This window comes from Strix aluco, chromosome 4 (assembly GCF_031877795.1).
Source record: "Strix aluco isolate bStrAlu1 chromosome 4, bStrAlu1.hap1, whole genome shotgun sequence".
NCBI lineage: Eukaryota > Metazoa > Chordata > Aves > Strigiformes > Strigidae > Strix > Strix aluco.
Window position 1 is genome coordinate 54,846,124 of NC_133934.1, and position 21,947 is coordinate 54,868,070.

The following is a 21,947-nucleotide window of genomic DNA, read 5'->3' on the forward strand; positions in this document are numbered from 1 at the left end:
TACATTTTATAACCAATGCCATTTGGATGATTGCCTGTTTGTGTATCATTGCAGTAAGGAGGAAAAACAAATGGAAGGGGAAAGGGAACAAGGGACTCGAGGGTCCTGTATATCAAATATTGCACTAATTACTAGCAAAATAACATCACTAAGTGGTGAGTTCTCTAGCAGGCCCTCAGTATCCAGTACAGCAGAGATTTCACTGTTAGTAAGTTATTAATTTCTTAGCATTTTTTAAACTTGTAAATTCTTGTTGGTGACTTTTAATTTAAAGTACACCTACAGTCAGAATACTAGATGTTGTGGTTTTATTTAATCCTTTTTTTTCTACATAGAGTTTATCTACTTGAAGCATGTTTTTATATTTTTCTAGCTTCAGAATCAATATAAGGATGGCAGAGCAAGCTGTATTCCTTTGTCTAATGCATAATAGAGCTGGCTGGAGGACAGCAGTCCCTTTTCACAACAGACTTTGAGATTTTAAAACTCGTTTTCCTAACTAAAATTACTTTTGAAGTTTTGGAGAAAAAATGAATTGCTTTAAAGGTCAGTTTGTATGCTTTCCTAATAGTTATGAAAGTTATATGAGAAAAAAAGAAAATAAGTCAGCCCACGATTGATTTACTTCTGCAATACTTTACCAGTGGTAAGCAACTCTCCTCAGATCACAGGCTGTGGTTCATCCAATATATTTTATAACTCAAAGGTCTGTAAGGACCCAAATGGATTTAATCTGTAAACCTATTCTACAACATGCCATATTATTTCCTCCAATGAATTGCAACTCATTTCTCACAAAATAATCAAAAGAAACTCATGGTTTTCAGTACTGATAAGTGATCCAGTCAAACTGTGCATTGTTTTCAAAAGATACAAGTTTTTTAAAAAAAGGAAAAAACAACCTGTCTGGGAGGCATAATGGACTAACATTTGAGTAGGAAGATATTTTAACCTTTTAATTTCACCTTTTTCCCTTTCGTTTGATTTGGTTTGCTTCACAATAGCATATTCTCAAATATGGCAAGTGGTCCTCTTGAAGACAAAAGGGGTTTGGCTATTTAAAAATTTGGTTACAGACCTTCAAATAGACTTTTAGTGGGGGAGAAAATAGTAACTGTATCCTATGACCTCTCACCTGAGCCATTCAGACCCTTGGCAATAGTGATTTTTGGGTAAGAATTTGCAGAGCAGCATGTTGACTGGTTTTATCTCCAGCTACCTGCACTCATCTTTTGTTGTTGCATTGGCCCTCATGCTTGCTGTTGCAACACCAGGAAGGAAAGCTTACTGTGCTACATGCAGGCAACACCTTTGCAGCCATCACTACTGACATGTAATATGTGAGCTCCCAGCATGCAACTGAGATCTGTGGCTCTGGCACAGCAGCACAGCCCTGAATTCTGTACATCCATGCAGCTATTCCAAGGAGTCCAGAAATTGCAATATGTTGATGTACTTTTAATACTGTTATGTGTGAATTTAGAAGGTTAACACATCTGCTGTTTCTTCACATCCTTTGCAAAGGAAGAAAGTAAGAGAATTGTTGGTTCCTGGGAGAGGAGGAGGAGGGCTGATGGCTGACTGTACAGGTCTGTGCAGCCAGAGTGAATTATCCTTAGCTTTTTTAGCAGATTATTGAAATGTCTTATTCAGAAATCATTGTCAGTGATTGCTGATGGACTTTTTTGACGAGTCATGAATATATTCTAAATTCAATGCCATGCTGAGATCTTCTTGGTGCAAAACCATGAAAATTGTTCCCTTGGCTCTTCACAAGGGATGTATTTGCAATAGCTGCACAGTAACAGTAGTACTGCCTCTTTCTGAACAAAAGAAAAGCCTCCATTGAGCTCCCACTTCTCCTTGCCTTCTCACCTCTGCAAAGCAGAGACATTTGCATGAGTAAATCCATCAGCATATATTATCTGAGGGAATGAAGGACCCAGGCCTTGTATGTTTAATATTTAAAAAAAGGGCCTATTTGGTTTCTACCTCAGCCTACAGGCTGTAGGTACAAGCCTTTAAGAGCTGTATGTTTTTAATCCCCTGAGCCTCCATCAGTCTGGTGCTGTAGAATGCAGAGAGGAAATATAGATTTCTTTTTTTAAATTATGTACTTAATGCTTGATTGGAAGAGCACAGTATAAAGAAACATGGCTAAACACCTTGTTATAGGATGTTTTGTCTCTTCTCGGAGGAAGAGTGTGGGCAGTGGAGTGTCTTACAGGAAGGTTTAAGGACTTTTAATACTTTGTGGGGGATATATGTATGCAATGTTATTATATATTGATTGTAGATAAAGATCAAGATATAATGATTCACAGTTTTATAGCCTGCCATAAGCAGAAGACAAGCTTGATGTGCTTGAAGTAGTTTGTGTTGCTAAGGATATATTGTATGGTTGTAGTCCAACTGAGTGATGATCAAGGAATGAATAACTGAAGCCATGTTATTATTCATCAGATAGGAGTCCCTTGCCAACTGGAGATAGAAATCATAATTCACAAAGGTTGCCATGTGAGAATTTAGATTCACGAATCTAAATAGGCATAAACTGAATTAATAAGCGGTTGGTATTCACTGTCTATGAAGAGACACCTTAAATCCAAATTCTTTGAAATATTTTCTTATGCCCAGCAATAAGATTTTTCTCTTATCTGGGGTCAATTTTATCTGCTGTCCATTGCCCACCTTTCAGCTCAGTTGTGATGATTATGGAGTTGAAGCTTTGTAGTGAAAAATAATAGAAACTTGAGGTCTACAGCAAAAGCTAAGATTAAACCTGTCAAATGAAAAACTAATTTGAACTTTAGAAGGTTTAATATGGCTGACTTTCATCCTTCTTGCCATTAGACACCAAACTGGTTGCCTAAGGCCTTGATGCCCTCTGATCCCTTCATAGTTAGGAGAGAGGGGTAAGGTAGTTGCCTCCACAAAGTAACTGAGAGCTTGGGTAAGGCAAATTGCCACAAAGGTCTCTCTGTCTTACTCTCTGCCTCTCCCAGCTTGGATGCCTCAGGTAGCGAGGAGGGCGGAAGGACTGTGGTTACCCATGTGACCGAGTCCTGTGTGTCACCAATGGCTAAGGAAGCAAGCTACTGCCACACTACTACATATTACTATTTCTTAACAAAATGACATGTTCTGCTCTCAGGTTTAATAGATTATTTCTTACTTTCTTCTATAATATTATCTGGGGACTTAGGATAAGCAGAGGGATGTGCTATTAGCTGCAGGGATGTTGTGTGCCAAGGGCAAAAAAGTATTTGCAGAGGAGCTCCTGGAGTGGAAGGGCCAAAGGTTGAGGGAAGTGGAGTGGGCACAACTCAAAATATCCAGGAAAAGAAAAGGATAGAACAGGCATATTTTAGAATTTTCCTCTTCTAACAAGCATGCTTATCTGTGTAGACTAAAAAAGGTTGGACTGGTGAGATCGCTTGGTGCTTTACAGAAGCTTATCACGATAAACCAGGGTCAAGTTTAGCTCATTCTGTGGTTTTAATTTGGTTACCTGAATGCCAATAAGGAAAAAAAGATCCAAGCATTGTAAGTAAGTCTGACCTGCACCTCTGTAGTTGCATGTCTTTGCAGCAGTCTAGTGCTAGTCTACTGAAGCAGATCTGCATCTTCGGCTGCCAGCCTTGTGCTGGGGATGGCATGAACAGGTGTAAGCCCAGGGATGTGGCCTGCTCCCCTCAATCTGTTGTACTGGTTCCTACACCAGTTCAACCATCCAGTGCTGCTGGGTCTGATTCTCCATTGCTGTGTATCTTTTGCAGTCACTTACTGCTGTGCAGTAACTGTGAATGCTAACCTTTTTGTTTATTATGTGGGTGTAAGAGACTTTTAAATAAGCAAGCATAATTTCTTTTACTCTTTCCCCAAGTATAGTTTCTCCTGTTCTCTTGTACTTTACCTTCTGTTGACCAAGAGTAAGAAGAGGCATAGGGGTGGGGGGTTGTTGCAAGCCTACATCTCACTTGCTGTCTTGCTGTAACCAAGCACTCATAGCATCTCAGGGACAAGTTGTGCTTTGCATTTATACTTTCTGTGACTTTACTGAATCTAAAGTGTAAGTGGCATTGAAAATAAGCTGCTTCTGGTTAGTTTAGCAATTGCCTTTCAAAGTGAAAACAGATTGTGGAGTTTTATTCTCCAGACCGTACCGAAGACTGTTTTTTTCTCTCTTTTTGCCACTGCTGCCAATCAGACAATGATAACTTGCAGGAGAGTTAAGGAAGATCTCGATTTTAGACTATGGGATTTTGCTATTCACCTGAATTAATCTGCCAAAGATGGATAGGCCTGATCCTCTTTTACTTGTGTGTGTCTATGCTTTGAAATAAGCTGACTTCCATCGAGGATGAGTTCAGTCCTGCTGGTTTCCTTCCCTGTGTGAATGTTCATGTGTGAGAGAATATATATTTATAATTATGCTCATGTCTGTAATAAAAACACTTATTTAAATAAGAGAAAGGGGAATGAGTGACAGTAGGTGTTAAGCCCGTAGAGTGAGTGACTAGACAAAGGCAAGCAGTTCAGAAGCCCTGCTGAGCCTGCGCCTGCAGAGTGCATGCTGCCAAGCAGTGCCGTCTGCGGCTGCTTGCTGTGGACCACTGATCCATTGGATGAACAAGGCTCGAATCAAAGAATGGGAGACAAGCCATGACCTTTCCCTTTCCACCCCTTTGCTACCCATTACCCCCCCAGCTCTCCTCTAACATACATGCAGACAGACACACACACATGATCATCTGTTCTTCTCACTGTATTCCATTTCCAACAAGACTGACGAGGGAAAGAAACCTCTTCCCAGATGTTCACTGCTAATGTATCAGATGTTCGTATAGAAACAAAACAAAAATAAAATAACTGTATACATTTCAGGAATTAAATTTTTCTGTAATAGGTGGTCTTTCATGTCTTGAAACACAGTAACAAAGAAATATCCAGGTACTTTAGCTACAATGCTAACTGTGAGTGACTTTCAGTGCAAGAACATTTTGGAACTTGAATTGGTAATTGCTGTTTCAGAGGCAGGTAAGTCTGATGGATTATGGCGTAACAGAGCTATGCAACACTTTGAACACAAGTGAGCAAAGACACGTATATTGGTCTGTATTTGCTCAATGATAAAGAAAATATACTGCTCATAGTTAATGTACTTTTCAACCATACATCTGAAAGTGTTAACAAAGAAAACCATTGTGTAAATGGCCTAATAGCATCTCTGTTTAGGTTTTTGAGCTGTGTGGTGCTGCTGGTGGTGAATGTTATCCTTAGTGCTGTGCACGAGGTAGAATGCCTAGATCCAATGCAGCTCAGTGTTTTCACAGAGTTTCAGAGGTGTTTTAACCTGGAAGTGTCCCTTAAAATCAATTTTAAATGTTACTAGATTTTTTTCTGATCAATATTATCAGGATTATGACTAAACACAGGAGTGAGGTTAAGTAACTTGATTTTTCTATCATCATGTCAATTAGAGCGGACTGTTCTACAGTGGTGCTACTTATGCCTATTTCAAAAAAAAAAAAAAAAAAAAAAAACCAAATGCTGTTTTTAAAAATTTTACTTGTAGGACAGAAATTCAGCACATCTAACGGCAGGGTGAGATTGCACTTGCTGTTTACATTGAAATCCTGTGAAGGAGGACAATGAAAACTAAGACAGGCAAGCAGTTAAGGTTAAAGATTATTCAGAATATGTTATGTTGTTTATTGTTGTTCTTGGACTTCATGTGGCATGAGTCCTGTGAAGGTTAGGTTTCAGGGTCATGTTTCTCCAAAGAGTTTTGTCATACTTCAGACTGTGACTCAAAGCCAGGCTCCTCTTGCCACAGACCTGATTTAGAAAGCCCTGGGAGCATGTGCAAGGGGTTGCATCTGTGCTTCTGTCCTGTGGTGCTCAACTTTTCATACTGAAATGGAGAAAAAGGGGGGGAAAAAAACCTTAAGTGTTCCTTATCAGCAGAAAAACAAGTACTGTGTAACATATGGTTCTGTGGGAGACAGTCCCTTAATAACAATCCACATTTCAAAATTGATATTTCCTTCTGGCAAGAAGTACAAAAACTGCACTCTAGTGTCTCCAAATTACTTGTAATAATGGTTTTGGACATGACTTTCAAGGGCTTTGAAGGACTTTCTAACACGTGTCAGCATCCCAAAAAGGAACAAAAAATAATTTAATTAGTTTATAATCTTCAAACTAAGCCACTTCCTTACATTCAAAGATTTCCTTCAGCTTGGAAGAGTGTGATCATGGGGAAGTTGCTATCTTTAAGTTTCTCAGGGATTTCCTGCCGAGTGAGAGAGAGAGAGAGAGAGATCATTGCCTTCCATGCTAAAGTGCTTTGAGGTAGTTGAGCAAAAGTAGTTATATCATAGGGAACTTATTATTTTGATAAACATTTACAATTTTTAGAAAATTTGAATCAGTGACTAAATTGATAGCACTACGTATCTTAAGAGAAATGCAAATTATATTCACTTGTAATATGATGCCTAATTACACGGCTTATCTTCCTTGAAACATTTCACAGTACTGTACGTATAAAATGCAGTGTCCACTAGAAAGGAAGATTGATCCAGGGAATACTAATGATATCCAGTTTAATCAACTATTAAATACTACTGAAACATGTCACATTAAGGAGCCACTTGCTCAGTGTGCCCCATCCCAGCACAGGCTGCTCCTGATTAACTGGCATGACCTTGCGAGCACCACAAATGGTCTGTCAGCTCACATCCCCTACATCGTTAAGAACACAAAGGTAATTGTACGTTGCTGTGCAAAGTGTTTGTGGCCACCTCTAGCGGCACAACTGGGGAGGAATAGATCACTTCAGGCTGGTTTCCAAAGTTGCACTTGAGTGACAGCATGCATTTTCATTTTTAGGACATTGTTACTTAAGTATTATTTAGATAACAAATTGACTTAACTCAATTACCTTTAATGAGTTCCAGTGCATGTAAGTCATACTTGCATGGAAAAAAAAAAATGCAATAGTTCTCTATTTGTGAGACCTGAGGAGGGATTGATTTCTTTGTCCTATTCAGTGACCTTCTGGCCTCTTACCTTTGCCTTTCTCGATAACACTTCTTGACTGGGGCAACGGTGATGGAGAGGCCTGTGTGAGATAGCCCAGGGGTGAAAGAGCACCATCCTTCTCTCTGAGGCTCAGCACCTGGTTAGTTGATGACTCTGGACAAATCATGTCACCTCTTGGAGCCCCACAATTTCTCCCTGCAAATTAAAGGCAATAATACTTTTCTACACTGACTGGTAGACAACAAATCATTAGCAAGGAGCACTTAATGGCTTGCTTCATGCAATAAGCAAGGACCATCTGTATACAATGGAGTGTATTCTCCCCTCAACATCCATCCGTGGCTGCTCCTCATGGTACAGAAGAAAATACATATGAAATGTCTGGATGAAATAGAGGCTAAACCTAATGTGTTTATAGAGAAGTGTTAGAAGAAAGGAGGCTGCCTCATTTTTTTCCCAGCACTGTGCAGACTATTTGATAATGGTTTAGACTGAGAAAAATAAAGTTTGCAGTAACTGTATTATTCAGTTAAATGTACATCCTGTATCTCCCTCGGAGAAGAGAGGCACTCCTTTATGTCATTCATGTCTCTTTAACATGCATACAAATTATACTGTAGGTTTTTCTTTTTCATTTCATCCTTGTACTTCAGCAGTGAGTTGGAAGTACTTTTCTTCTTTGAGAAAAATGTAAGCTCATTTCACTAGAAGGCCCTGTACATTATTGACAGGTGTCAAAAGTGCAATTCACCCACCAAATAGGCTTCTGCATATATCTAGTGAAGACTTTTTACAGTTGTCTGACTCAGAAGCGATTCTGGTTTGTATCCTTTTGTCCACTACACTGGGACAAAGTTGACAACAGATTTAGTGTGTAAAGCATTGGTTTTCCACCTCTGAGATTATGGCTTACATCCAACTTGACCCTCTTAAGTGCAATCACTGAAACAGATGGAGATGAGGTTTGGGTGGACATAAATCTGAACAGTTATAGGATGGCTTGTAGCAGTTTCAGCTCACTAGACATAGAAGACAAAATATACAAAAGTAATGGGAACCATGTTGACCACATTTTTCTGGGGAACACCAGTATGTGCACAGGAAAGAGGAAGGAGTAAAAAGGTCTTCAGAAAACTCACAAATAAGGCTGGCACATGTTTTCAGAGGAACATGAAGTGATGGGTAGGTAACAGGGCTTCCTGTCCTGCATTACAACATCCAAAATCAAAAGGGATTGTACTGAGCCTACGTGCCTTGCTGTGTGTCACTTCTGATGATGACAGTGCAGAATTCTGATTAATAAAACTTAAAGGTACTTTAAAAAGAGAAAAAGGATTTCAGAACTGAGATACTGAGTGTAGGGAGCAAAAAAAGACATCTTTGATATATTTGGGGCTCTTGGGGCAGCTGCTGTTTTTCTCCCTGAAAATTTCTGGGGAATGTTCAAAGTCTGAACACTAATGGCTTTGATAAAGAGTTATCCTTGGATATGTAGAATTATTGCTATTTACTCCACAACTCATCTACCAGTTCCTTATGATGTTTCATGGGTTTTAGTCAAAAGTAAAGCAGTCCAATCTGTGTAGTTAATTTTTTTTTTCCTAGTATATTTATTTAGGTCCAGTAGAGAGACTTCTGCAAGTCATCTTTAAAACTGCAAGATCATGTTCTGTGAGCTTTAAGAAGTGCAGCTGAGCTTATAAAGGGAGGGGAGAGGGTTTAATTTTGTTTGTTTTAAATACCTTCAAATACCTGCTACCTGCCCCAGATAGCATTTTAGGTTTTGTTTAGTTTTTCTGCTTTTTTTTTTTATTTGCCACAGAAAGCTTTTTTATTTCCTACACCCCTCCCCCCACCCCCCACCCCCCACCCCCAGCTCAAAACTACCTCAACTGACTTACTCAGTTTTCAGACTTTAATTGCTGGTGTTAGCAATTCACTTTGTTTTGGATCCCATATCTGTGCTTTTCTCTTAATTTTTAAATTGTGTTTTGAATCGGGGCATAATTAGATCAATAGATACCAGGTGAGATAAGTTGAAACAACCATTCAGTCAAGCTGAAAAATAACTAGCTTGGAGGGTTATGTGTGTGTGTTGGGTTTTTTCTTTTTTTTTTTTTTTCTTTTCCTTCCAGATATTTTTCAGATGTACCCTAAGGATAGTGTTTTGCTTTTTAATGGTAGCTCCTGAGCCTTCTCATGCAGCTGCGGAGCTGGCAGTCTGGCAAAGGTCTCTCGTGTGAGGATGTGGTTGAATTCTTGGACTGGCCAACCCAGACAGCTGTGCAGGATGATGCAGATCTATAGGCACAGTTATATGCCCTTACTAGCAGCTTGCCGTTGGTGATGAGAAGGCGCTTTGGAAACAGATGGGGAACAAGGACTGGGGATATCACTGATGGAAAAGAAAAAACAAAAAAAAAGCCTTCTTTTTGAAGCACTGTGACAGCTATTAGTCCACAAATTGTGGGTTTTTTGAGTTATAAAATATATGTGAGAACAAGTTATTAGACATTAACCTTCAAGACAGTAACTATCAAGTAAGATAAACAGAAAAAAAAATACATGAATGAACTTTAAATTAATTTTTTTAACATAAGATAGTAACCTTACTTAGAGCAGAATTTTGAGACAACTAATTCACCAAAGCATATAAAGACTCAAATTTCAGAAGAGCCTGATGCAGTCAGGTACTTAAAAAATAATTTAATTGACTTAAAAGAATCCCTTAAGTGCCTTTTGTTAACCCCAGTTTAAAATGTGTTGTCACCTATTTGAAACTGTCAGTTTTCCTTAATTCTTATACATAAATTAAAAACACCCATCTAAACAGCTGAAAATTCCAAAATTGGAATAGATTTTGGTAGATCTATAGAAAAAAATTGTTTATTCTATTTATTTGTGTACAGCCAGATTTTCCTATCTGTTGGTTTATATGGCTTTACATCTGTAGGGCCACTTTGAGAAATTCATGAGCACTATCCCAAAGAGCACTAGTATGATCATTAAAATTAATAGCCTACAATTTAAAATCTTTTAAGACACATTTTGTTTCCCTCTGACCCCACTTGTATCTGAAGGGAAGGAAAGTTTTCTGAAAGTCGTTCAAATCTTTCTTAGTTAAGAGAAAACAAACAAACAAATGAGCACACTGCAGGCAATCTGGTGCAATTAATATGAGAGCTGTCAGGGGGGTATATTATAATAAGATGAACTGACAGTGCTGTTCAAGGGCTAAACCTAAAGTTTTCACTCCAAGGAGGAAAATGACATTTGCGCTGATTATAACTTCCTTTTCAATGACAGCCATCTTTTATGAAAGATGAATTTATTTTGTTTTGTGGGTAGTTGAGGAAAAAAACCTGTTCTTCTCCTTGAAGGAGCCAGCTTAGGACTTTAAATTACAGTGGCTGAAACATTAGGGAAAAATAGAGAGCTCACAACAAACACCAACCAGCTGCTTCTGCTGTATATTTAATATGTACAGCTCTATTAGATTGGTTTATTAATACATCTGCAGGTATCCTGCAACAGGGGCCAGATGGCTCAGGAGATGGATAATGGCATAAAAAGGTTTGCAAGTAGCAATCTATTGGAGGTCAGAAATAGCTAAATGATGTTGCCTTCTGAGTCAATTCAGTAACCAGCATGAATGACTCTGGAGGAAGGGTCTCACTCCAGTGCCTGGTCCTGTACCACCAAAACACCCACAAGTATTTCTCCCATATGGGCAGAAAAAATAAAACATGTAGAAGTGGTGACAGGTAATTAGGCAAGTGCTGTCTACACGTTAGCGATGATGCTCCTTTGTACGATGCTGCAGGACATTTGTTTTATTTTGGGGAGTAACAAGAGAGAAAGCCAAGCAGGTGACTCTGTAGGTGGGAGTGGACCCATGTCCACAGCTGGCTCCTGGATTCTGAAACATGCACTTACGGAGGGTTTCCAAAAGCTGGCATCACGGGCTATGCTGGAAACCTGCCAAGGGACTGCAGCCTACACTAATTCGTACACAGAGTAATATAGTAGGCTACGTTTTTAAACTTGCATGACTGACTCCATGGTCCTGAATTGTAAATTGAAGTGCATTTTTAAGGAAACCCTTTTATCTGGGTTTTCTGAAAACCTAGGCAACAAATATTAGGAAAAAATAAGTGCCAAGCTTTGTGCTTGTTTCTCTACTTTTATCTTCTAAAAGTTTAAAAGTAGTTTGTTGTTCTGAATTTATGAGCGATGGAAACTGGTATTATTAGGTGACAGCAGGCAAAAAATTGAGAAGTTATGGTACTGCAGTCTTAATAAAGCTGGTATAAAATGAGTTATTCAGATGCAATACAAACATGATCCTGCTTTCTCTGTTTGATGGGGCCATAAAGAATCACGGTGAGATTCATCATATGACCAAAAGTGCAAAAACTCAGTTTAATGGCCAGATCATGCTGTAGGTATATTGTCCAGAAACCCCACCCATGTGTGGATATTATCTTGTCACTCAGGGCAACATGACATAGTCGTAATACAATATATGCCTTGTGTCAGATGCCTCGCATCACTTCTGGTTTCAAGCATCAAAAGCAAAATTAATGGGTCCTGCCTCTCAGGCCCCAGGAAGGCAATCCTTTGCCTTTAATCCTTTGAACTGCTTTTGAAATTAAAGGAGTGATACTACCTGTATTGTAGGGTTGCACTTGAAGACCTTTTCTGATGTTAGCTAGCCCAGGTGTACCACATAACTCAGGGGACAAATGATGCATCTGTGTGTGTGTGTGCAAAGGGTATTAACTGCAATATGAATACAGACTATGCACGACTTCACACCCAGACAAAGGGGAATGTCGCTGCCCAACACTGCCCCATTGTAAGTCTGGGAGTGTGCTTGAAAAGCTGTTGAGGGTGGTCTAGCAAGGTATCCGTGACACCAAGATAAGTGTTTCTCTAGTATCTCTCTCTCTTGTAACACTCTAAGGTTATTTGTACCTTGCAGCTCAGTTTGTAATAAATCACTCCAATGGCCATTTAGTACAACACTGGCCTGTTGCTGTACTTCAAATTCAAATAATCCCTTAGTCTCCCTGCTTTTCAGGGCATCTGTTGAAAGTTAAACTCCTCATTCCCAAATGGTAATGGATATGGCTGTCAAAATAAACACAGAGTCCCTTTCAATTAACTATTGTTTTGGGATTTGTGCACATGCTGGTTCTTGGTGTATTTTTTAATTATTATCTGTTTGTTTGTTAAGCTCTTCCTCATGCTTTGTTGTTGCTAGTCCTGTAGATTATACCGAAGATAGAAAATCCTGAGATTTCAAATGGGAGCAGAGACAGGGTTGGATTCTGCGTAAATTCAAAATCCAAAGGAAAAAAAAGGAACAGCCACAGCTACATGTGTGTAATTCTTGAGAATGATTCTGTAAAAGCACATCAGCCTTACACTGTAAAAGCATAGGAAGCATTTGTTTTTGTGTTTGTGTGTCAGCTGATGTACACTTGTGAAGTCAGTTATGGTGAAACACAGAAATAAGTAGATGCACCAGACCCATAGCTTCCTTGGACCCATAGCAGTTTACATTTGTTGAGGATTTGATTCAATATAAGAAGTCCAAATATCTATAAAAATAAAACATGTAGAAACAGTAAATAAAAATGAAGACCCAGTTACATAATGAATTTAAAATCCTCATTATGCCATGGAATAAAATAATTTGATGTGAAAATACAACTTTATTACTATAGATGAAAAGGGTGGTTATTAAACTTATTGTTAATATGATCAGACAGTAAGAACAATTCAGTAAAACATGAGCTGAAGGACTTGGGGAAGTAAAAGCAGTTATTTCAAGTCTAAAATTACATCCTGTAAGAATTCAGGTGGAAGAATCAGATTTGCAGTGTTAAATCTGAATCCAATAAGGACTTGTTTCTACTATCCAGTGACTTCTAACGTGATCTGCTCAAGTAGCTAAGTAATTATCATATCTAAAAATAAATAACGATTTTATTTATTTAGCATGCTTTCAGGCTGTCAGAAGTGTTAGCTAGATGTGAAACAACATCTGCCATAGATAAAATAAGAGAAAGTAGAGCAAGAAGGTCCTTGGCTAAAATTGAGTATATTTGCCTTCACAAGGTAAGGATCTAATCAAATGCTTTACTAGTGGAAGAATATATATAGCTTTATAAATCAATCATAAATTCATTTTATAATTGCTACAGCTATCCTTCATTCATGCTAGGTTTCATCCTACCTATAGAGAGTTCTGTGGGTGCCTGTTTAATGTCCCCTGGCTGCTTGTAGATGGTAATTTTTTTCTCATCTGTTAGCTCCTTTGGTCATGTACTTCAGTTTCCTTTGACTGTTTTTAAGGAAATTCTATTATGTCCTTTAACTTTCCACCTCTCTCTTCTCTCTTGGCATCACTTATCTTCATCACAGATCTCTTTTAATCTGCCCCAAAATTCACTTTTGCTTTTTGCTATGTATCTCCTCAATGTTAACACATGGTAATGCTTCTTTCTTCCACTTATGTTACTCAGTCACTTTTAATGCATGGGAGGAAAAAAAGCTTTTCGCACTGCCCACTGTCAAGTGCATTTAAGGGACTGTATTCATGGCAGAGGGTAAAAACTATGTCTGGGGACAATTAAAGGCACTAGTGAAGCAGAGGAGTTTCCTGACTGCAGGGTCCACATGACCATAATCCTTCCAAGAGCTGAGAAATTCTCACCCTTTGCTGGAGCCACGGGGAGCTAAAAGGCTCTGAACGCTTTGCAGGAGCACATCATAAAATTTATGGAGAAGCCAAAGAATATTTCATAAGGATGACTTTATGAAACATTACTCTTGCCTTGTAGGGGTCTGCAGGTTTTATGGTGCTGCCTCGTTCAATGCAACACCATTGCCAACATAGGAAGAGCCTCGGCAAAGCATTAATTAAGAGATAAAAATAGAAAACATTCTAGTGAGACCTAGATTTTGCTGATTTCTCTGATGCCATGCTACAGCAATGGCACTGCTCTATTCTTCAGTCATGAATAACCAAACCAAACAACACATAAACATGGCAGTAGGAGTGCTATAAATGTAGACAGATGTGCTAATAATCTTGCCCCTTCTTTTGGTACATGAATTGAGGTGATTAGTTGTTATGCAAATAGCTGGAATCACATCTCAAAGTGTGATTTTGTAGTCTGAATTTGTTAATAAGCTAATTGGTGTGCATATTAAAGAGGATTCTTCAGGTATTTACACATGTAAAATAGATGATTTTCAATCTTTTATCAACTTGACTACAGTAAACAAAATCAATTAAATGAAATAAAATGCTATGTACTAGGGATTAGTGCTTGCAGAGATTTCATTGCAAAAAAAAATTTCTAAGAAAAGCCTAAACTGATAGATTTAGGGGATTTTTTTTTTTGTCTTAACTAACTGGCTTACATATTTTCACATGTGTTTCAGTTAATTTAAATGTTCCACTGGTGTGTTCCTCTCCCCATCTACTACTATGTTCACCATGCAAGAAATTCATGTGCTAACCCAGAACAAGATTGTAATCCTTTAAATTACATAGAAATCTTGAAAATGTAGAGGCAAATATAAGAGAGGTTTCAAAGATATGCAGCATACTTCTAGTGAATGTGCATCAAGTGCAGTAGAATTGGTTAAAAATCAGCTAGCTCCAAACCAGCAAAATCCTGCTCTGCCTTCCTTCCAAAAACTTGCTTAGGTTATTCCACATGAATGAAAAGAAGCTGAAACACCACCTTCATCAAAAAATAACCCCATTCTGCTTTCTTCATCCCTCTCTCCCTCAATAATCTCGCTGACTAACAGTGGACAAATATAGTGTCCAGTGTATTTCTGTGCTCAGAATGTTAAATCTCATGATACATTCAACAGTATTAATGGTGCTCGTTGTTCCCATCTGAGGAGATAGGAGTTGGAGGAGCCCAAAGGTGCTGTGCCATTGTATTTTTTCTGGTGGTCAGAAAAAGAGTTTCTTAGCATAGTCCCTCTATTCCCACTCATTTGGCCATCCACACCAAACAGAAAGATATCCTGTATTGGTATCCTTTGTACATGCAGGGAAGGTTCACACCTAACGTGCACAGACACAGATTTCAGAGCTGTCTTCTCATTTTAGCACCAAGTTTGACCTACAACTGCAAAAAATGTTGAAACAAGATGGTCCTCAAAGATACTTCAGAAGACTGCAAAATTTGTGCTGAATGGGCACGTAGCTGATACTTAAAAATAAATATTTGGTAATTAAATTTGCTTATAGATGTTCCCAGATGACCTTACATACTGATTTAGTTCTCCAGTTGAGCCTCACTGAAATTTATAGCAGTATTTCTGTTTCTTGCAACAGGTTTTTTGTTAAAAGTGTGAGTGTATGGACCTGCATGGCCACCTTCAGTGAATGTCCATTAAACGTTTTTTTTCTTTAGTGAAATGGTGCAGGTGCCTGAAGGAACATGTAGGTGCAGGTCCAAGCTGGAGCAGCCTACTAATATTTTCCTCTTGGTAAGTTTGGGTCAACAGTTTTGAGAGTGGTTTAAGATGCTCTGTTGATTTAGCGTGCAAAATCTTGTCTATGTTAAAATATTCAACCAAGGTAAGCTAAGAACAATATTAAACTCTCAAAAGAGTCAGCATTCTTTTAAAATGACATGAGGACATAAGAGCTAATCTCCACTGGAGGCAGTAGGAGTTCTACTACTGATTTCTCTGGATTTTGGATTAAAAGACATATATGTTATTGTATTATATTAAATTATAGTAAAACACATTATATATATACATTCAGTAGCCACAGAATGAGGCTGGATTAACCATCCTAGCCAACCAAACAGTTGCAGTTCTAAGACATTATTCCATGCCTGATGGATTCCTATTCATTACAGTTTATATGTATAATATTTAGATTAGAATTATACTGGAGAAAAGAATAGTGAAACATCATGACTATATTGAGGTTGAACAATTATAATACAACTAACTACACTATTTAAATATTCATTTTTATGAAAGACGTTCATTATGCTCTTCATCTGGTAAGTTAGTCTCACTTAAGACTCATTCCAGTGTTCAATCTCTGATAGAACACTGGAAAAAATCATAAAATATTTAAATGCTCTCATTATGTTTTGGACAGCTTGTATTGACAGTGTATCCCACGCTTCATTTACAACAAAGCTTACAATTTTTGCCACTTAGAGATAGCTGCAGCTCCTCTGAGGCAGAAAGTATTTGCTACTAAGAGTTAAAATGAGAATTATTGGGAGAACACAGATTGAAAACTAAAAGGCCCTTGTCTAGCCTAACATTTTTGAAACTATTAAGTTATAGGGTAGATAACATTTAGACACACTGCATGGAATCCAGCATAACATACAACACCATCCAGCATAATATGTAACACCAGCATAAAAATGGCATGAAATGGGATCCTTGTACATTAAGACTTTTAAAACTCTTAGCCTGTGTTTTGTTCTATCTCATTCAGTGCAGCTTCTTACAGGCTTGGGGAGGAGTGGCTGGAGAGCTGCCAGTCAGAGAGGGACCTGGGAGTGTTGATTGACAGCCGGCTGAACATGAGCCAGCAGTGTGCCCAGGTGGCCAAGAAGGCCAATGGTATCCTGGCTTGTATCAGCAATAGTGTGGCCAGCAGGGACAGGGAAGTGATCTTACCCCTGTACTTGGCACTGGTGAGGCCGCACCTCGATGACTGTGTTCAGTTTTAGGCCCCTCACTACAAAAAGGACATTGAATTACTCGAGCGTGTCCAGAGAAGGGCAACGAAGCTGGTGAAGGGTCTGGAGCGCATGTCATACGAGGAGCGGCTGAGGGAACTGGGGTTGTTTAGTCTGGAGAAGAGGAGGCTGAGGGGAGACCTCATCGCCCTCTACAACTACCTGAAAGGAGGTTGCAGAGAGCTGGGGATGAGTCTCTTTAACCAAGTAACAAGCGATAGGACAAGAGGTAATGGCCTCAAGTTGCGCCAGGGAAGGTTTAGACTGGATATTAGGAAGCATTTCTTTACAGAACGGGTTGTTAGGTGTTGGAATGGGCTGCCCAGGGAGGTGGTGGAGTCCCCATCCCTGGAGGTGTTATAGAGTAGAGTCGACATAGCGCTGAGGGATATGGTGTAGTTGGGAACTGTCAGTGTTAGGTCAATGGTTGGACTGGATGATCTTCAAGGTCTTTTCCAACCTTGATGATTCTGTGATTCTGTGAATCTGTGATTCTGCCAATTACTGTACAAACTTAACAGGTACATCTGTAATTTCATGCACTTGCTAAACTATCTATTGTTAAATGTGTGACCACATCTTAGACTGAATTGCAGTGCTAGCATTATTTTTGCTATGTACCTTAGATATCCTCCTCCCTTTCAGAAGGGAGAGTATCAGACTGTGATATGTGGATCACTTTTGTCTTTGTGCTGAAATCCTTTCTGTAAGAACAACACGTTATCTGAAGACAAACTGGAAAAAATATATTATTGGGCAGAGGCTAGCCACAGGAGCTCTGAGGCTTCCTTTTGGATAAATTCTTCAAATCTGAATTCTTATCTGAATATTTTGAGGAAGGCTGAGCTTTTTGTGGTGGTTTAGCCCCTGCCGGGGTCTGAGACCACGCGGCCGCTGCCCCTCCCCCACAAAGGGAGTGAAATACAAAGCCCCAAGACTGAAATAAGGAAAGGTTTAATACAACAATGCAATAGCAACACAACAAACAACAACAATAACAATAACAGTAATAGTGATAGCAATGAACAGAGCAAAATAGCTACCAAATACAGCAGTGAGAAGCACGATGTACAAAACCACGAGTGCACCGCGAAAAATGTGACCTCCAGGATGTGATGTCCGCATGGTATCTGAATAACCCGGCTAGAGCTCCCCCGCTCTGCTGGGGAAACTTAACGCTATCCTGGTTAAACCAGGACATTTTCCAGGCCACATCTGCCTCCATATTGTCTATAAAGTCTGCCAGGAATATTCTGAATGCAGAGGACAACTGCAATCACCAGCCACACTTCGTAGCTGCTGGAGACATTGGTCTTGACTAAAACCCTCCAGCACAGCCTTTAAGATGGTATTGTTTTGGACATGATGCCAAGAGCTAGCAGGCCTGCAGCAACTGGAGAGGGGCCTGTGGCTTGGCCCCCACCACCCTGCAGTGCCCAAGGCTGCAAGCAGTGCTGGCTCCCCATCAAGCCCTATGCTGCAGGAGGGCCCTTTGGCTTCCACCTGACACAAGCTCCCTCCTCCAAGCATCTCATACACACAGCTCCTGACCATTCATGCCTCTCACAGCTCCTCCAGCCTGCAATGTCTCTGCAGTTCTCACTGCAATCTCATCTTCCGGATGCATCCTCAGGCCCTGTCTAATATCTTAAGGCACAGATGGGGAGTTTCAACACTTTTTCTGTGGATTTATAATGAGCAGAAAAGTTGTGAGTATAAGATGTATAATAAATTTGACTTCAGCCTTCTCTGCCCTCCTTCTGCATGTCACATGTCCTAGGATATAGGCTTTTCAGGGTGGGCATTGGATTTTTGCCAGTGTTTGCATAGATCTTTGGCCAACAGTGCCTTACTGATCTGAAGGTCTAGGTTTGGCTGTAATGCAATATAAATAATAACATAGGCATCTGAGAAGGTAAGAAGTTGTTTGCTCCTTTCTAAGGTGAAGAGAGCAAGAAATGGTCACAGCTGCTTTAGCTGCATGAACTATTTATGCACAGTGTCAGATAAATAGAGATGAAGAGCTACTCAGCTTTTGGTGGCCATGGGGATTTTAGTGATAGGAAAAACTTCTTTGTTGACCAAAGCTTTCTACTCAGAAATTCTCAATGATGCTTTAGGAGCCATTTTAACATATGTGAACTTAAAATCTTCTCTGTCACTAACCAAATGACAGACAGGTGCTCATTCTGTAGTGGTGGAAATGCTCAAGGGATATTCGTGGAGTACCAAATGCAACATGATGTTGGATCCTTTCTGGGTCTTGAAAGAACTATGGCCATACAAATAACAGGAATACTATGCTGAACTTCATTGTGTGAGGTGATATTGACTGATAATTTCCCAGAAAGAGCTGTTGCAGATAACTTCACAGCGTGGAAGTTAAGCAGAGTAAAGTATAATGGGACTCAACTACCTGACATACCTATAGCAGGGTGAGGGAACAGAGTGGGACCAAGCGCTGGAGGGACTCCTGCATTTTGGGATCATGCTGTCCACTGAAACTAAAACATGGCAGGATTTTCTGAAAGGGAGGAAGGATCAGCACAGTGGTGAGGGAATATTTGATTATTGGATGCTTGCACTGGAGTGTGATGAACAAATGTATCTCATTAGTTTGTTCTGAAACAAAGGGTTGCTTTTTTTTCTTTCAGAGATGTATTGTCAAGTGTTTTTACCAAGCTGCCCTGGTCAATTTTTTCCCCTCCACTAAGGTTTTTTTCTTTATACACATTACTCATAAACAGGAGAGTATTGATTATTAAAGAGTACTTTAAAAGCTAACTAGTGAACCCCCCAAATTCTAGATCGATGCACATGGTATCATTTTAATAGGGAGTCTTAGTTGTTTTTACCCAGCCTTTGTGCCAACAACTACATCTGACAGAATGGTTATAATAATAATGCATTCCCTGCTTGATGCTTTTGCAACACTGACTTATTCAGTAGTAATCATGAAGGAATATTCAGAGCACAGACCATTGGGCAGGATGAAGAACAATGCCTTCACAAATGCAGGGTAATCAATGATTTCTATTTTCTGAGCAAGAATACTTTCAATTGTACTGCAGACAGAATTCCCTCTGGTTGAATAAGTTGCTGAAGTGGAAAATTTTACTTAGCAGCATTTGGTAAGAGTCTTGCAAGTCCCCGCTGAGCCATTAGGCGTGGTACAAAAAGTCCGCTTTAGCTGAGAGTTAAATTCTGGCTCCTTCCTGGGTGAATATTGTTGTGAGAGGTGGCAGTAACCCCGCAGGTATTCTCTAACACCCTTCCTCCCTATCCACACAGAGCAGCCACATGAGCACTTGGTCAAGGACTTCTGAGGAAAATTTCCCAGGTTCCTAAAATTCCCCCCCAGCTGTAGCTCCAAACTAAACAACCAGAATGCTTAAATATGACAGAACTTGTTTTTATTCTGTTACATCAGTGTTTACCAGAAGCCCCTAGACTTACTTCACTGATTATCAGCAAAATCAAATTTATGCCTTAAACATAGTTTGATAAGGGCCAGGTTGACCAGAGATCCAGGAAGCTACAGAGGGCTAATGTCAATTTTACCTATACTTCATTTATTTCTCCAGTACCATGAATCTTATACATGTATATCAAGAGCAAAAGGTTGCTGGATGATATTCTATCATGTTTCCTATAGCTTCACTGAGGTACTTCCTAACATGCTAATTATTGTCAGAAAATGACAACTGATCAGTGTGCCCCAAATTTGACCTCATCCAACCCAAACAGGTGCACAGGACAAGTATTTCCTTGGGAAATGGGAAACCAATTTTAAATTATCTTACTACTTGATTGAGCTTAAGCTTTCAAGGCCATCCTCCTGTCTGAATGCTCTCTGTGAAGGGGACAGGTTTCTACTTATGGGGATGTTCTGCCCTGTATAAAATAGCTTTTATTTATCTGCCTTGGTGCAAATGTGCTGATCCAAACCACTGGCCCATACTGAAGTTACTAGTTGCTAGCCAGTCTGTCCTTCTCTCCGATTCTTCTTTCACTTACATTTGTGGGGGGGGGGCGGGGGGCGGAGTGGGAAGAGAAAGATATTACTGTGAAATGTTTTTATCTGTGACTAACCTGTTGCTAACATTTTATAACATTTCTGGAGATACAGTATCATTGGAAAGATGAGTAAATACATCTAATGACTTTTACATCAACCCAACTGTATGGCCCCTTTCTGGAATCCAGCTGGAGTCTGGCACAGTGAGAGCAGCAAGACAACTCTGCCCTTTCTTCTCTTCCCTCAATGTCACACTCTGCATTAGCTGACACAGGTTGGGTCCACAGCCCCCAGCCCGCTCTCCCTTGAGACAGCACTGCACTTGCGCTAGCCCGCAGGGCCAGAAGACAAACAACAGACAGCACCTCAGGAGGAACCTGACTGAGTAATAGCGGTGCCAGATGGAAAGGTTAAAGGCCACCCACCATTTGTACTGCAGTAGGTTAGCATCACTGGCCTCCCTCAGAACACAGCCACCAAAAAAAAAAAAGCAAACACTGCCACTTTTAGCCTATTATTTGGAGTTACCAGAATGATTTAACTGAAGCAGAGCAAGCAAAGTCAATTCAAAATTTTATTAACTGTTTGTCTGCATGGGGGACATCTGGACAGCACACTATCCTCTTGTGAAGGGATACCCATGCTAGCTCTCTCTGAGCTAGTTCAAGTACTGCAAGTAATATAACCAGACTAGCGTGGCACTCTGCCCAGACTAATTTATCTGTCTTTTCAAAGGCAGAATGTCTGACAGGTCTGCTTTATTCAGTGCCTCAGTTGTCACTAATGAGTGCTGTGTAACTAGAGCCTCTGAACAGCACAATAATCAATTTAAAACAGCTCTTGCAAGAACTCCTTGAAGTTGAGTTCTCAGCCCTGTTAATGATACAAGATGAGAGTCCATCTATGTAGACTGGCTGTCTAGAGTAAGCTTGCATGAAAATTACAGAAGCACAACACGAGGTAGAAAACACATGTCCGTGACTGGAAACATACACCCCAGCTTCAGCTTCTGAGAGTCGTTTCAGAAATACCAGGGTTGGCCCACCAGTGCACCTACTAAAAGTCAAAGCTAAGACATCAAGGACTGAGGACAGTGCTCAACTTGTGCTTAAAAAGTCCTACCT

General features: G+C 39.7%; 2 long non-coding RNA genes across 2 annotated transcripts in view; one reads left to right on the forward strand and one right to left on the reverse strand.

Moving 5' to 3' along the window:
- LOC141922296 (uncharacterized) overlaps positions 1–21,947 on the forward strand; it is a 102,152-nt gene that overhangs the window by 25,174 nt on the left and 55,031 nt on the right. The gene's annotated exons all lie outside the window — the stretch shown is intronic.
- LOC141922294 (uncharacterized) lies at positions 5,616–7,221 on the reverse strand. Its single transcript, XR_012622942.1, has 3 exons — positions 7,078–7,221; positions 6,225–6,298; positions 5,616–5,917 (listed from the first exon to the last, which is right to left on the reverse strand). It is a non-coding gene; the product is annotated as an uncharacterized LOC141922294 (long non-coding RNA).